Raw genomic sequence first — 16,483 nt, 5'->3', positions numbered from 1 at the left:
TTCTCTAGAGAACACCAGGAACACTTTGTGGACACTAATGAATTTACATACTCAGAATGTTGTTGTTGTTAAGTTCCATCAAGTGAGTTCCAACTCATAGTGACCTGGTTTAGGGTTTCTGAGGAGCAGCTCGTGGGTTTGACCCATGACCTTGTGGTTAGCAGTCCAGTGTTGATCCTGTAGAGCCGCACCAGGACTCCTCACTAAGAATGGAGCCTCAGTATTGCAGATATCAGATGCAAGGCAAACTCCCAAACTCCTCAGATCCTAGAGTATTGCTACTGTATCAATACTCAGACTCTGCAAGACCCCAGATCTAAATCATCATTCTTTAACTACTTTGATTTATGACTATAAATAGCAATTGGGAATCCTTGGGTAGTCAAATTGTGAAACGTTCCCCTACTAACTATACATTCCACTACTAACTAACTGGTATGGCACTATTGGATAAGCACTGGACTGCTAACCACAAAGTTGGTGGTTCAAACCCACTGGCCGGCCACTCCTCGGAACCCCTATGTTATACAGGATCTCTATGGGTCAGAACCAACTCCCTGCACTTAACAACTAATTAAAAGTTGGTAGTTCGAACCCCTCTAGAGGGTCCTCAGATGAAAGGCTTGGTGATATGCTTATGAAAGGTCACAGTCTCCAACACCTCATGGAGTAATTGTACTATGTACACATGAGTTTGCCATGAGCCAGAATTGACTCAATGGCAGCTAGTTTGGTTTTGTTTCTTTGGTCAGGTATCACTGTGAAATATGTTCCTAAGTTATCATTCATAGGTGAAGTCATTTTCATCTATGGTGGTTCACTTTCCTTCTTCACCTCTTCCCTTGACTTTTTTTCTTTGCTTTCATAGCTAAATGGTTCCTGGGAATAGCATTCTCTACACTCTTTGTAAGTATCCAGGCCTGCCACTTCTCATTAAAATAGCAATCTTAAATCAAGCAAGCAAAAAATATTCCAATTGCTATTGCTTTGATTCCAAGTCCTGGCAGCCTCATGTGTGTCTCCAAAGAACTGTGCTCTACGGGGTTTTCAGTGACTGATTTTTATGAAGTACCTAATTAGGACTTTCTTTCAGAACACTTTAGGTGGACTTGAACTACAACTTTTTGGTTAGCAGCAGTTACCAAGCACGTTAACTGTTTGCATCACCCAGGGACTCCAGCAGTCTTTGTTATTGTTGTTAAGTGCCATCAAATCGATTCTGACCCATAGCGACCCTGTATAGGGTTTCCAAGGAGGAGCTGGTGAGCTTGAACCACCAACCTTGCAGTTCAAACGGCTTTGCAGTCTGACACATTAACCCTCAGTGCCACACCAGCAGTCTTCAGGAAAGTGTAAAGATAAATTCCAGTGTCACGAGGAAGAGAAGTGAGATGCTGAGGATACAACTTGGTCTAGGAATAAAGTCTAGCAACGGACGCTGTCACTTAGGGGTTTCTCCTTCACCCCTTTTCTGAATTTGGCATTCTTTCCCTGTCTGGCAAAGCTTATCATCTGCTCAAGACGTTTTCCTATTTTCTTCAAACTGCTCAATCAAGAAAACTCTCTGATTTGGTGGGAGTAAGATTTATCTAATTATCTGGTCCAGGAAAGCCATCTGCTGAGGTATTAGCTCAGTATGGTTGAGCTGCACAAGAGACCGTGAGAATGTGTGAGGGGTGTTTACAGCCACTCCTACTTTCCACTCCCCACCCCTGACTTCTCACTCTCCTTTTGATGGCTTAGTTGACCACCTTGCAGATGGCCAATACACCTCTTGTGTGGCCACCACCCATGTCAGTGGAGACTTTTATATTGTTAGATGATGCCAAACAAATCTTGGCAGAGCTTCCAGACTAGAAAGAAAGACCCGGTGATCTCCTCCTCAAAGTCAGAGAAAATACTGTGGTTAATAACAGTCTGAAGCACAACTAATTATGGGGGGGGGCGGGGGGAGAGCACATTTCTTTCCCTTGTGCTTGAAGTCACCATTAATTTGCATCAGCTCTATAGCAACAACACAAAAGTGCAATAGAAGACAACAGGATGTGCATATAACTTTGCTTTTAAATGCCTTGTATCAATAACCTCAATTGTCACAACTTTCTGATACCATTAAGGGCTTTCTTTTTTAGATGTGGAAACCCAGGTTCATGATGGTTTGGAAGACTGAATTGGTCTTAAAGGCTACCCTGAATACTTTCTGTAAAATTGCATACCCTCTCTTCTTTCCTCTCCCAACCCTATCCCCTACCCACTTCTGATTCCTCTCACCAGGCTTTATGTTTTTGTATGTTCCTTTGAGTTAGCAACTTTCTACACAATCTGTGGTTTTGTTTTTGTTTTTTTAATATTTAGCATGTCAGTTCTTTATTGTTAACATCATCCCATTAAAAACTGGCCGCTATGAGAGCTGTGACTATTTTATTCAGTAATATAACCCAAGCACCTGCATTAGTACTAATAAGCTCATGATAGGATGCTCAGTAAATAGATCTTAGGTGACTGAATTAAGTCAGTGTTTCTGGTTTAATCAGCTAGTGCTGCTCCAGCAGAAATATTGCTAATAGATTGCTTTAACAAGCGTAAATGTATTTTCTCAAAGTTTAGGGGGCTAAAAGTTCAGGGTGCCAGCTTTCAGTCCTTGTCTCCTTTCAACATTTGTGGGCCCAGCACTCTATGGGTCTAGGAGGTTCTTAGCACAGGTACTCTGGGTCCAAAGGACACACTCCATTCCTGACACTTTTTTCTTGGTAGTAGACAGGTCCCTCTTCTTTGCTCACCCCTCTCTCCCTTTATTTCTTGTAAGATAAAAGGTGTGGCTCAAGCAATGGTGTGACTATGTTGTTGTTGTTAAGTGCCATCCAGCTGGTCCTAACTCATAGTGACCTACATAGCGTTTCCAAGGAGCAGTTGGTGAGCTTGAACTACCAACCTTGCAGTTCAAACTGGCCAAGCATTTATCCTACAGTGTCACAATAGTAGGAGTGAAACTCTTTGTTGAGTGAAGGTTTACAGAGCAGATCATCAGTTTGACATTCTACAAATCATAGACTTCATTTCATCCCAATTGCAATCCTCTCAGTGGTACATCGCTTATTGTACTTCTTCATTGTGTTTCTGGTTTCTATCCCTCCTTCCTTCCCACTCTTATGAATTTTGTCCACAGCTAAATGCAGCCCTTTGGTTCTTCAATGGTTGATGATTCTATGGTGTGCATACTTCACTAGTGTTGTTTTCCTTACTTTATACCTATCTTTTGCTTGACAGAAAATTGAGCAGCCAGAGGGTGGGGTGGGGGATGGGAGGAGTTCAGTTTCAGACATGAAGGGTATGTGACCAAGGGGTTCTACCAGTCTTTATCCAACCAGCAAGTCTAGTCTTTTTCATGGTTTTGAGTTTTGTTCCACATTTTCTCCCATGATATCTAGGATCTTCCAGTGTGATCTCCTTCAGAGCAGTTGACAGTGGTAGCTGGGCTCCATCCACTTCTGATCTCAGCATTGTGGAGACTGATGTTCACTTGGTCTGGGAACCATCCACTTCTGATCTCAGCGGTGTGGAGACTGATGTTCAGTTGGTCTGCTAGACCTTTGAACTAATCATTTCCAAGTGTTTTCAATTTCTGTCACTCTTCATTGCTCTGGACATGGAGAAACCAATAGTTGCATGGTGTGGAACTCATATAAGGCTGTGACACATCACACTGATCTTGCCTCATTAACATGCAGCGATTGGGATTTATAGCACATCAAAATTTGGAAGACAGCCACATAATACTGGAAATCCTGGCCTAGCCAAGTTGACACACATAACTTTGGGGTACACAATTTGATTTACGACTGCTTCAAAGCCTACCTTTGAACCTTGTCTGTTATCTGAAGTCCTTGTGCATGGTGCTCTATGCCACATGCATCCTTTCTCTATGCTCCTGCCAATAATCTAATCTCTGGCACACCTATATCTGGAGAGTGATGGCTCTCTAAGATAAGCACTAGACTACTAACCACAAGGTCAATGGTTCAAGCCTGCCAGCTGCTCCATGGGGGACATATGAATTGTTCTGCTTTCACAAAGATTTACAGCCTCGAAAGCGCTATACAGATTCAATGGTATTTAACAACAGCTTGCCACAGAGACTAGTTCACACTTACCTTGTTGATTTTATTCTCTGTCTTCAAGCCACTTATTCAGCATTGCCAGTGAGCCTAATCTGCTTGCTTATACTTTGGATTCAGTCTTTGGCTAGTGTTTCCTGAAGAGTCATGCATACCAAGAGAAAAATATAATTAAGCAAAAATACCAGAATATATATAGCCAGCCCTTTCATTTTACTTCATCTATTTGCACATGCTGATAAAAATAAGTTCAAAGCAATCCCTTACTGGGATTTTATATTGTATTTATATTTATATTATAATGCAAAAAAAAATGAGTTTTTGTTTTCAATCATTGGGTTGAAAACAAAGGCAGTCTACCAGAACTATCACCTTACCCTTCCATTCCATTTTATAATATAATATAATCAATAATAAATATAATTAACTTACTTTAATGTGCGGGACCATGATGTCAGTTTGAACCACAAAGTTGGTGGAAACTCTATATAGGGTCATTTTGGGTCAGAATGGGTCAATATGTAAAAGTGTTGTTGTTAAGTGCTATTGGGCGGGTTACGACTCATAGTGATCTTGTATAGGGTTTTCAAGGAGTGACTGGTGGGTTTGAACCACCAACCTTACAATTAGCAATGCAGTACCTTTCTACAACTCTACAACATAGTATAATATGCTACTGTGTTCCTTCTTAGCAGCCTGGCACAGTAATTGGGTTCATTCTACCAAGTAACTTAGTTGATTTTGTGCCTATCAATGGTAAGGATGCATCTGAATTATCATGCCTATTCAGCTAATGTGTACTGAGCTCCTTTCATATGCCAGGTCCTGGAATTACCATAAAACAGTATAAAATGGACATGTTGTACATGTGGAAACTGACTCTCTGAGAGGAGATAACATTTTGTCCTGGTCATATGACAAGTAAGTGACACAGGACTAGAAATCATATAAGGAAACCAATCCCTCCTTAGGTCTTGCACAATTCACATCTTTATCTCATTCTTTCATATATCTGAACTTCCTGTTTTGTTTTGTTTTAATCGACATGTCTCTCTACCTTAGCACCCAGCACAGGATACCTTCCTTATAGTAGGCTCTCAATTATAAATATTTAATAAACACAAATACATGAGTAGTTTTCCTGTGGGAAATACCCTGCTTTGAATGTGTGAGTATAGATTTGGGACAAGCATCCTGGATCTATGTTCAGCCGGCTTTTATTTGTGCTACCACTAGGACAAATAATTAATCTCTCTGTCTCACTTTCCTGGCATGTAATGTGGGAATGGGCATGAAAGCCCAAGAGGGTGTTGTGAGATTAATTAGTTAAAATGTATACCCTGCTATATAAATGCTAATTGCTGTCAGGAGTGTGGGCTGGATTTTCCAGTGACTTGCCTTTGCAAGGCTTTGCACGTTTCTATTTGTCCTCAGTGCCACCAAGCACCACCAGCCTGTAAGAAATCCTTTGGCTGAGGGAAATGATGACTTGGTGGTTCCCCTATGTTGAGGGACCAATTTAGAGAGCGTTTCTACTGTGGAGTAAACTAGATAAGAGAGGGCATTTAAAACAAAAAAGTAATTTGCTGTGCCAGTGATTTGCTAAATTCCCTTTGCTCTTATTAAAGACAAATCTATTTGCATAACAGCCTTTTCCCTAGTCTTTTCTTCAGCTGGTGCCTGCAGTGAATCATATAATTAATTTGGTATTACATGACACTCCAACCTGTTGCCATAGATTTTATTTTATTTGTTCATTGAATAATTTAGAAAGCTCTGACAAAATACCCTCAGGTGGTGGCTAGAGAAACTTAAAAACTCACAGAACTAATTTCAAATGGACAGATGCCCCCAAAGAAAACAGCTCAGTAATAACACAATTCTTGCTGATGTTTATGGATACGAATACATATGTTTTCAGGCTGTATTGCAAAGGATCCAGATTCACATTATAAATTATATCTCTGTGGTCCATGAAAAAAGAAAGTTTTTAGGGAGCTAGAGAGCTGGTTACTATTACTTTCTTTCCCTTTTAAAAAATAGATTGCATTCATAGTTGGTTGAAAAAAAATATTGTCTGTAGAATCAGCCAAAACTCTTGGGTATTTATTAGTTTTTAGATAATATAAAAAAAGGCTAAAACAAAGGCTATCAATTGCTCTTGACTTGCTAATTTATAAAAGGAAAACCTGTTTTATTTTATTAGTCAAGGTAAGCATTGGTTCCAACTATATAACCAAAATTAAATATGTAATCAAAATTTTAGTGGCATAACTTGAAAACTTTTGTCTGTTTGTTTGTGTGTGTGTGTGTTTTTTAACTCATATCACAGCTCCTAGTAGGAAAGGTGGCTTTCCTGAGCAGCTATGCTTTGAGTAGTGGCAGGGGTTTAGGCTCCTTCCATCTTGTGATGCTTGTTATTGTTAATTACACTTCACTGGCTCTGACTCATCGTCACCTTTAAATATAACAAAACAAAATACCACCCTGTCCTGTGCCACCTTTATGATTTCTTGGTATGTTTGAGCCCATTGTTAACACCATTATGTTGTTCTTCCTGACCCTGTTTTATGAAACATGGTGTCCTTTTCTATCCGACATGATGCTCTTTCCAGATGATATTTCTTAAGTAAGCAAGAAGACATCTCCCTGTACTTTATTCTATTGAGAATTCCATTTGTTTGCTACTATCTTCAAAACATGGCCCTCAGAGTCTCTATGTAAGGGGAAGAGAGAACACCAGTGTTCATCAATGGAGGTAAAGTTGTGCAGTATTTTATACCACATTACACTGACCTGAGCCCAATCATATGACTTCTAGACTGTTTCTTTTCACCAAGGAAATGAAAGCCAGGATTAATGAATGAACATCTAGACCATCTCTGTCAGAGTCTGCCTTTGTGATCACTGGAAATCCATTTCATACTTCCTTCTAAGTTGGCTGGTCTGAGTACATATCTGTGGTTGACATGTATGTCTATTTCCATTTTTTATTTTGACAATCCGTTTTAGCTCTCCAATTCCATTTCCCTTTTTGACAATCACCATCTTTCCTTCTTTACAAATGAAATATCCACCAGTCACTCATCCTTTATAATCCTATTAATCATTGCCCAGAGCTATAAAGACTTCCAGGGACCAAAGTGACTGGGATATTGGTATCGGAAAGCCTCCTGCAATAAAGACACCACTCATGCCCAATATTCATAAGGTTTTCTGGAATACTCGGAGTATTCCAGAACACTTAATTGTACTCACAAGGAATCTGTACCTGGACCAAGAAGCAGTTGTTCGAAGAGAGCATGTTCTGTTGTTAAAACACTGAATGTTTTAAAAAAAAAGAAAGGTGTGCACCAAGGTTGTATGCTTTCACCATACTTATTTAACCTGCATGCTGAGCAAATAACCCAAGAAGCTGGGTTCTATGAAGAAAAACGTGGCATCAGGATTGGAGGAAGACTCATTAACAACCTGCAATATGCAAATGATACAACCTTGCTTGCTGAAAGTGAAGAGGACTTAAAACATTTACTGATGAGTAACCGGCTTTTGGTGTGGATTACATCTCAATGTCAAGAAAACAAAAATCCTCACCACTGGACCAATAAACAACATTCTGATCAATGGAAAAAAGATTGAAGTTGTCAAGGACTTCATTCTTCTTGGATCAACTATCAACACTCATGGAAGCAGCAGTCAAGAGATCAGATGACATATTGCATTAGGCAAATCTGCTGCAGAGGAACTTTTTAAAGTGTTGAAGAGCAAAGATATCAGCTTGAGGACTAAAGTGCACCTGACTCAAGCCATAGTATTTTCAGTAACCTCATATGGATGTGAAAGCTGGACAGTGAATAAGGAAGATCGTAGAAGAATTGATGCCTTTGAATTATGGTGTTGGAGAAGAATACTAAAAGTGCCATGGACTGCCAAAAGAACCAATAGATCTGTTTGGGAAGAAATGCAGCCAGAGCTCCTTAGAGGCCAAGATGGCTAAACTTCGTCTCTCATACTTTGGACATATTGTTAGGGGTGAACAGTCGCTGGAGAAGGATATCATGCTTGGTAAGATGGAGGGTCAGAGAAAAAGAGGTAGAACCCCAACAAGATGGATTGGCCAGGTGACAGCATTGATGGACTCAAGTGTGGCAGTGGTAGTGAGGTTGGCCCAGGATCAGACATTGTTTCGTTCTCCTGTGCGTAAGGTCACTATGACTCGGTTCCGACTCAGTGGCACCTGATGACAACAAAAACAACATATGTGATTAGAATGGTTTGATGCTGAGAACTAGGTTTGACAATGAAATTTCTTCCTCTTTTCCCTTTTTCCGCCTTCATTCATTTCTCCCTTCCTCTCCCCCCACTTACCCATTTCTCCTCCTTCCTTCCTTTCCTCCTCCTCATTGTTTTTCTTCTCTGCCTCTTTCTTCCGAAAAGGAAAAAGTTTCTCCAGGCCTGCTGCACAGCTGCCATCCTGTGGACCTGGGAATCCTTCCTCCTCTCTCTATTATTGGATCAACTGTTACTGACTGGATCCCAAGTTTTCCCCTATCATTTTTAATTCTCTCATTTCAAAGGAGCAAATGTCTCAGGAGTTTTTGATCATAAGCACATAACAAGTAAAACTATTGGCTCTTCATGTGGCTGAGAATGTCATGTGCACACTTGACTGTTTGCTTCAAACTTGTTCAAGATAGGAAGTAAATTTCCTAAAGATGTATTACTTAATGATCTTCCAGGTTCTAGTCTTGTTTATAAGACTTCTAAGCTGGTCTGATTCCTCATCTATTGAATGTGACCTTTTTCACTTTTTTTTCTCTTCTTCTTTTTTATTACTCAGTAACTTATAGAATTGTCTCTTTTCACACTGGTGCTCAAAATTTTTTGTTGTTGTTTGTGGTGCTATAGGATTAGCACTGAAACTGCTAACCAAAATATTGGCAGTTCAAACCAACCAGCCGTTTCTCAGAAACCCTGTAAAGAGTTGCTCTTAGTTAGAACTGACTAGAAGGCACTTAAAAACAACTACATGCTAAAGAGATAATTTGAGAACTAAAAAAGAAGACTGCATCCATTGAGTCGGGTAATTGATGGGTCCTTTTAATTTAGAATAAAGCACTGGACTGCAAGGTCAGTGGTTCTAACTTACCAGCTGCTCCTCAGAAACACTATAATGGGTAACTACTAGTTGACCAATTGAATGGCACTTAACAACAACAACACACTTAGAAGTCTTGGTGTGGTATTGTAGGATGAAGAGTAGACTCCTAACCACAAGGTTGACAGCTCAAAAGTACCAATGTCAGAAATCCTAATGAGTCAGAACGGATTTGGTGACACTTAACAACAATATACTTAGGTTCTGAGGTTGTTTTTGTTACTGATTTTGTTTTGTTTTTTTCTTTAAATTATTAAATTGAGATTTTTCTTCTTCTGGTTTTTCTTTAGGGGTTCCTATTGGAATCAACACAATGGCTTATTTTTTTGGTTTATTATTGAGATGCTAGAAATCCTATGATGCTAGACATCTTCCATGTCTTTTCTGATTTTTTTTTTCCCCCTTTTCTCCTCTACTTTTTTTTTTTTAAGGAAATCCTAAATTTTACCTTCTAAAACAAACTCTCTATTGAGTCTTATTTTCTGCTTCTTTGTGAAGATACTAATGATACCTGGTTTTGCTTTTTATATTTTTCCTTTTCTGAGTCTTTGGTTTTCCTTGAATAGTCTTAATTTTATCCAAGTTTATTTAGTTTTGTTTCTTTGAACACTGCCTTTCATAATAGAAAATCTTCTCAGATCGCTATTTTTGTTATAAGGAGCTCTGGTGGTGTTGTAGGATAAGCACTGGGCTTCTAACTGCAAGGTCAGCAGCTCAAAAATGAGGCTTTCTGTTCCCATAAAGATTTGCGGTCTCAGAAACCCTACACAGGGTTGCTATAATTTGGAATCGACTCAGTGGCAGTAGGTTTGTGTTTGAATTTTTATATTTAAAAAGAAGCAGTTAAGATGCTGGCTGAAAGTATTACATGAGTGTTAGGCTTGTTGATCTAGGGTTGATCCATTGGACGATGTGGTTGCACAATTTATTAAGGAACCTATAGCCAAGATTGTTAGGCCTTTCTTCTTAAACTGGTCAAATAGCCTAAATAAAATTAAATTATTTCATTCTCCTGCCAGGAAGGTAAGGTCTGGCTGACCTACTCTTTGGAGCTGAGTTGGGAAAATTGTTCTTTATTAGGAAGGGTAGGAAAGGAACTTGGTATGTAACTTTCTGATACAACTTTCCATTGTTTTTGTTAAATGCCCTCAAGTCGATTCTAACTCATAGTGACCTTATACATAACACAATAAACACTCCCTAGTCCTGCGCCATCATGTGTTGTTGTTGTTAAGTGCCATTGAGTCAGTTCCCACTCATAGTGACCCTGTATAGGATTTCCAAGGAGCAGCTGGTGGGTTTGAACAGTCAACCTTGTGTTTCACAGTCCAGTGTCTTCAGCCTCTTTATTCTACCCCAGTATATCTGCCCGAATAGTATGGATTTTTGGTGTTTGTAACAAATAAATCCCAGTTCTCTTTGACTTTAACAAAATTTGATTGGACTCAGGAGCCCTAGTGGTATAGTGGCTTCTAGCCAAAAGGCAGACAGTTCAAATGTTCAAATGCATCAGCTACTTTATGGCCGAAAGATGTGACATTAAACTTTTGTAAAGACTTACAGCTTTGGAAACCCTATGGGGCAGAGTTCTGCTGTGTCCTACAGGGTGCTATTGGAATTGATTTGATGGCAGATGGTTTGATTTTTTAATTGTATTCTGTTCCCTATGAGGGTCACAAACTAGGGGAGTTGTGATCTGTTTTCTTATTTGCCATGATGAATGGTAGTCTAGTCCTTAAAACCTCCAGCACATTTCATTGGCCAAAATAAGCCACACTGCTTCTTATTATATACGCCTGGAAAGAAGACCCAGAAATATTGGGTGAATCTCACTAATAACTACTACTGCAGTAACTTGCATATGAGCATTTGATGATTTGCCCCATAGTCTGCCCCTGGTCTTTTTTTGGCTGATGATATGGAGCTTTTCTACTGTGTCTTGGTTTACAACCTTTGCATTACAATCACCAGTAATTATCAATACATCTTGTTGACTTGTTAGATCAATTTCAGTATAAAGAAGTTGATAGAATTCTTCAATTTCATCATCACTGACTTTAGTGGTTGGTGTGTAAATATGAATAATAGTGATATTAACGGGTCTGCCTTGTAAGCATGTGGATATGTGGATATTATGCTATCACAGACATCTTGAAATGTTCTTCATGATGAGCAGTATGACACTATTCCTCTTCAATTTATCATTCCCAGCATATTTAACCATGTGATTGTCTGATTCAAAGTAGTCAATACCAGTCCAGTTCAACACACTAATACTTATGATCCATCAGTCATTTTTCAGTTTGCAACATTGTGGTGCCTTGCATAGTAAGCTATGCGACAGGTATTTTGAATGCCAACAAGATCACCCATGGTGGACAGGATTCTTCTGAGCTTGCAGACTAAGACAGATAACGGAAAAAGGAGAGACAGACCATTTACAACTTTTTAGCCACTGAAAGCTTTATGAATAGCAGTGAAACACTGTCACACCAGAAAATAGAATATTGAAACATGGTGAATTGTACCAGAATATTGTCAGATGTATTGTCAGAAGATGAGCCCCTCATGTTAGAAGGCAGTCAAAATACGACTGGGTAAGAGCTTCCTTCTCAAAGTAGAGTTGACCCAGATGATGTGAATGAAATAAAGTTTTTGGGACCTTCATTTACAGACAGGGCACAACTCAAAATGGAGAGGAACACCTGAAAATATCCATTAATAATTGGAACATAGAATGTACAAAGTATGAATCTAGGAAAGTTGGAAGTTGTAAAAAATGAAATAGAATGCATAAACATAGATATCTAAAACATTAGTGAGCTGAAATGGTATTGGGCATTTTGAATCTGACATTCACATGGTTTGTGATGCAGGGAATGAGAAATAGAAGAGGAATGGCATCACATTTGTCATCCAAAAGAACATTTCAAGATCTATCTTGAATATAAGGCTGTCTGTGATAGGGTGATATCTATACACCAACAAGGAAGACCAGTTAATACCATTATTATTTATATATATGTACCAGCCACTAAAGCCAGTGATGATGAAATTGAAGAATTTTACCAACTTCTTTTGTTTTAAATTGATCAAACATGCCAACACAATGAATTGACAATCACTGGTGATTAGAATACAAAAGTTTCAAACAAAGAGGAAAAATCAGTCATTGGAAATTATGGCGTTGATGATGGAAATTTTACTGGAGTTCACATAATATAATTTGTAAGATCAATGACTTCATTGAAAATACATTTTATTAAACAACATAAAAGATGATTATACACATGGACTTCACCATTTGAAATACACAGAAATCAAACTGACTACCTCTGTAGAAAGAGTTGGTAGCAAAGCTCCATATCATCAGCCAAAACAAGGCTAGGGGCAAACAGATCATCAATAACTCATATGCAAGTTCAGGCTAAAGCTGAAGAAAATTAAGCCAAGTCCAAAATAAGCCTTTCTTGTACATATCATAGGAAGGAAGCAAAAAAAAAAAAAAGTCATTCAGAAGACAAGGAAGAAAGAAATAACCAAAATTGAGGGACTCTTGAAACTTGCGTTCCAGTGTAGAGGTGCTAAAGCAAATGATAAAATTAGGAGGTGAAAGAGGTGAACATAAATTTTCAAAAGGCAGCTCCAGAAGACAAAGTCAAATATTATAATGAAATGTGCAAAGATCTGGAGTTAGAAAACAGAAAGGAAAGAACATGCTCAGTATTTCTCAAGCTTAACAATTTGAGAGAAAAATTCAAGCCTCTACTTGAAATATTAAAGGATACTTTGGATAAAATATTGCATGATGCAAAAGGCATCAAAAGAAGATGGAAAGAATATACAGACTCACTATACTAGAAAGAAATGGTTCAACATCAACCATTTGATGTGCAACCATTTCAAGAGATAGCATATGATCAAGAGCCAATGGTACTTAAGGAAGAAATCCAAGGTGTACTGAAGGCATTGGCAAATAATAAAACTCCAGGATACAAATTGAAGTATTTTAACAAATTGATGCGGCACTGAAGGTACTCACTCATCTATGTCAAGCAATTTGGAAGGTAGCTACCTGGACAACTATTGGAGGAGATCCATATTTGCAGTCTTTCCAAATATAAGTGACCCACTGGAATAACGAAATCATGGATAATCTTATTAGTATTACATGCAAGTAAAATTTTGCTAAAGATAATTCAAATATGGCTGCAGCAGCACATTGACAGGTTACTGCCAGAGCTTCAAACAGATTTGGAGGAGACCGTGCAATGAGGGATATCATTGCTGATGACAGATTGATCTTGGCTAAAAATGTTTACTTGTGCTTTATTGACTATGCAAAGATTTTCATCTGTGTGGATGCTGACAAACTATGGACAATATTGTGGAGAATGAGTATTCTGGAACACTTAATTGTGATCACGAAGAACCTGTACATAAACCAAGAGGCAATCATTCGAATTTAACAAGGGAACACTGAATGTTTTTAAATCAGGAAAGGTGTGGACCAGGGTTGTATTCTTTCACCATACTTATTCAATTTGTGTGCTGAACTAATAATCTGAGGAGCTGGATTATATGCAGAACATGGCATCAGAATTGGAGGAAGACTCATTAACAACCTGCGATATGCAGATGATACAACCTTGCTTGCTGGAAGTGAAGAGGGCTTAAATTGCTTTGTGATGAAATTCAAAGATCACAGCCTTCAATATTGGTTGTACTTCAAAGTAATGAAAGCAAAAATTCTCACCAATGGAGCAATAAGTGGCATCATGATAACTGGAGAAAAGTTTGAAGTTGTCAAAGACTTCACTTTGCTTGGATCTACTATCAACACTTAAAGAAGCAGCCATCAAGAAATCAAATGATGTATTGCATTGGAGAAATCTGTTGCACAAGACCTCTTTTAAATGTTCAAGAGTAAATATGTAATTCTGAGTACTAAAGTGCACCAGATCCAAGCCATGGCGTTTTCAATAGCCTCATATATATTTGAAAGTTGGGCAATGAGTACCAAAGACCATAGAAGAATAGATGCATTTGAATTATGGTGTTGGACAAGAATAATAAGGGTGCCATGGACTTTCAGAAGAACAAGTAAATCTGTGTTGGAAGAAGTACAACCAGAATGCTCATTAGAAGCCAAGATGGCCAGACTTCGTATCTTATAATTTGTACATATTATCAAGGAGGGATCAGTCCTTGGAGAAGGACATCATGCTTGGTAAAGTGAAGGACTGGAGAAAAAGAGGGAGACTCACCCCCTGTGAGATAAATTGGTGCAGTGGCAGCAGTAATCTGCTGAAGCATAGCAGCGATTGTGAGAATGATGCAGTACAGTACCAGGCAGTGTTTTCATTCCATTGTAAATAGGATTCCTGTGTGTCGGAACCAACTCACCAACACTTAACAACAGTGAAATCAGCAATTAAAGAAGCCTAGGTGGTACTGTATGATAAGCACTGACTGTTAACTGCAAGGATGGCACTTCAAATCTGCCAGCCACTCTTCAAGAGAAAGATGAGACTTTCTGCTCTCATAATGATCAATACCCTCAGAAACCCTGTGTTCACTATGAGTTGGCAGTGGGTTTGGGTTTTTTATTTTATCAGCTAATTACTACCAAATAATATTGCTTAACTGATAATCACACACTTAAATGATTTTTTTTAAGTTAATTACACTTTTATTTTTCTTTAATCTTAAATTTGCCTGGGCAGTTGTTGGGTTAATACAAAATTGGCTCAGTTATCTAGGCTGAGCTTGCTCTTACATCTTTGGTCAGCTGTACCTCTGAGGGTTTGTACTGAAAGTTCAGTTCTGGTGCCTCAGTCCTCTTCCATGCTGTCTTTTATTTATATAGTAGGCTTTTCTGGGCTTATTCTCATGGTGGAAAAGTGTTTCAAAGAAGAAACAAAAGCTCACAAGGTCTTTTAAAGTTCTATTTGGAATTGACACTCCATCACTTTTGCTGTATAATTTTAGCGAATTTAATCTCCAAGAAAGTCTTTTCCTCCATACTGCTGATTGGAGAACTCACAGCATTATATCGCAAAGGACACAGAAAACAGAAGTGAAAGTTGCACTGTTTCTTCAAACTCAGTCTTGTAGAGTTGTCAAGTGATAAGTCATTAAAGCAATTTTTGAAGAAAGATATAAATTGAGCATGTTGTTTATGAGTGTAAAAAATGGAAAGAACTTGCTGTAGCCCAACTCCTTTTTTACCTGGCTGTGAATACATTTCTTCATGGTTTGTGTGCATGCATGCTTATATACATATGTCCCTGTCCCATGTATTCAGTTCTGACTCATGACAACTTTGTATAGAGTTTTTGATTAGCTGCTGATGGGTTTGAACTGTCGACCTTGTGGTTAGCAGTACAGTGCTTATCCTAAAGTGCCACACCAGAACTATATACATGCATACATACATGTATGCATATGTATGTCTATATATGTGTATTGTTGTTGTTAAGTGCCTTCAAGTCAGTCCCAACTCATAGTGATCCTGTATGGGTTTTCTGCGGTGGATTTGAATTGCTGGTCTTGTGGTTCAAACTGACCTTGTGGTTCAATGCTTATCCTAAAGTGCCACATCAAGACTTAATTTATCTGTATTTTTGTAGTTGTTGTTGTTAATTGCCATCAAGTTGATTCTGTCTCATAATGAGACTGTACAGTGTTTACGAGGAGCAGCTGGTAGGCTTGAACCAACAACCAGTCCAGGGCTTATCTTACAGCACCATACCAGTAGTCTATGTTTTTGTATATCTATGTTATAGTTAAATGCCTTCAAGTTGGTTCCAACTTAGCAACCCTATATAAAAGAACAGAAAGTCTCTTTCTTACGTGGAGGGGCTGGTGTGCTCTAACTGCCAACTTTGTGGTTTTCAATCTAGTGCTTATCATATGGACCACCATGCTCCCATCACTATTAGTTGGAATTCGATGGCACTTAAAAACAGCAGTATGTAAAATATATATGTTGTTGTTAAGTTTCATCGAGTTGGTTCCGACCCATAGTGAGCCTGTATAGGGTTTCCAAGGAGTGACTGGTGAGCTTGAACCTCCAATCTTCTTGTTCAGATGACTTTGCAGTCCAGCACATTAACCCACAGCATCATAACACCAGCTCTCAAAAATAAATAAATAAATAAATTTAAATATATATATATATATAATTATATATATATATATTTATATA

Source organism: Chrysochloris asiatica, unplaced genomic scaffold (assembly GCF_000296735.1).
Source record: "Chrysochloris asiatica unplaced genomic scaffold, ChrAsi1.0 scaffold00177, whole genome shotgun sequence".
Classification (NCBI taxonomy): Eukaryota; Metazoa; Chordata; class Mammalia; order Afrosoricida; family Chrysochloridae; genus Chrysochloris; species Chrysochloris asiatica.
Note: the sequence above shows the minus strand (reverse complement) of the source record.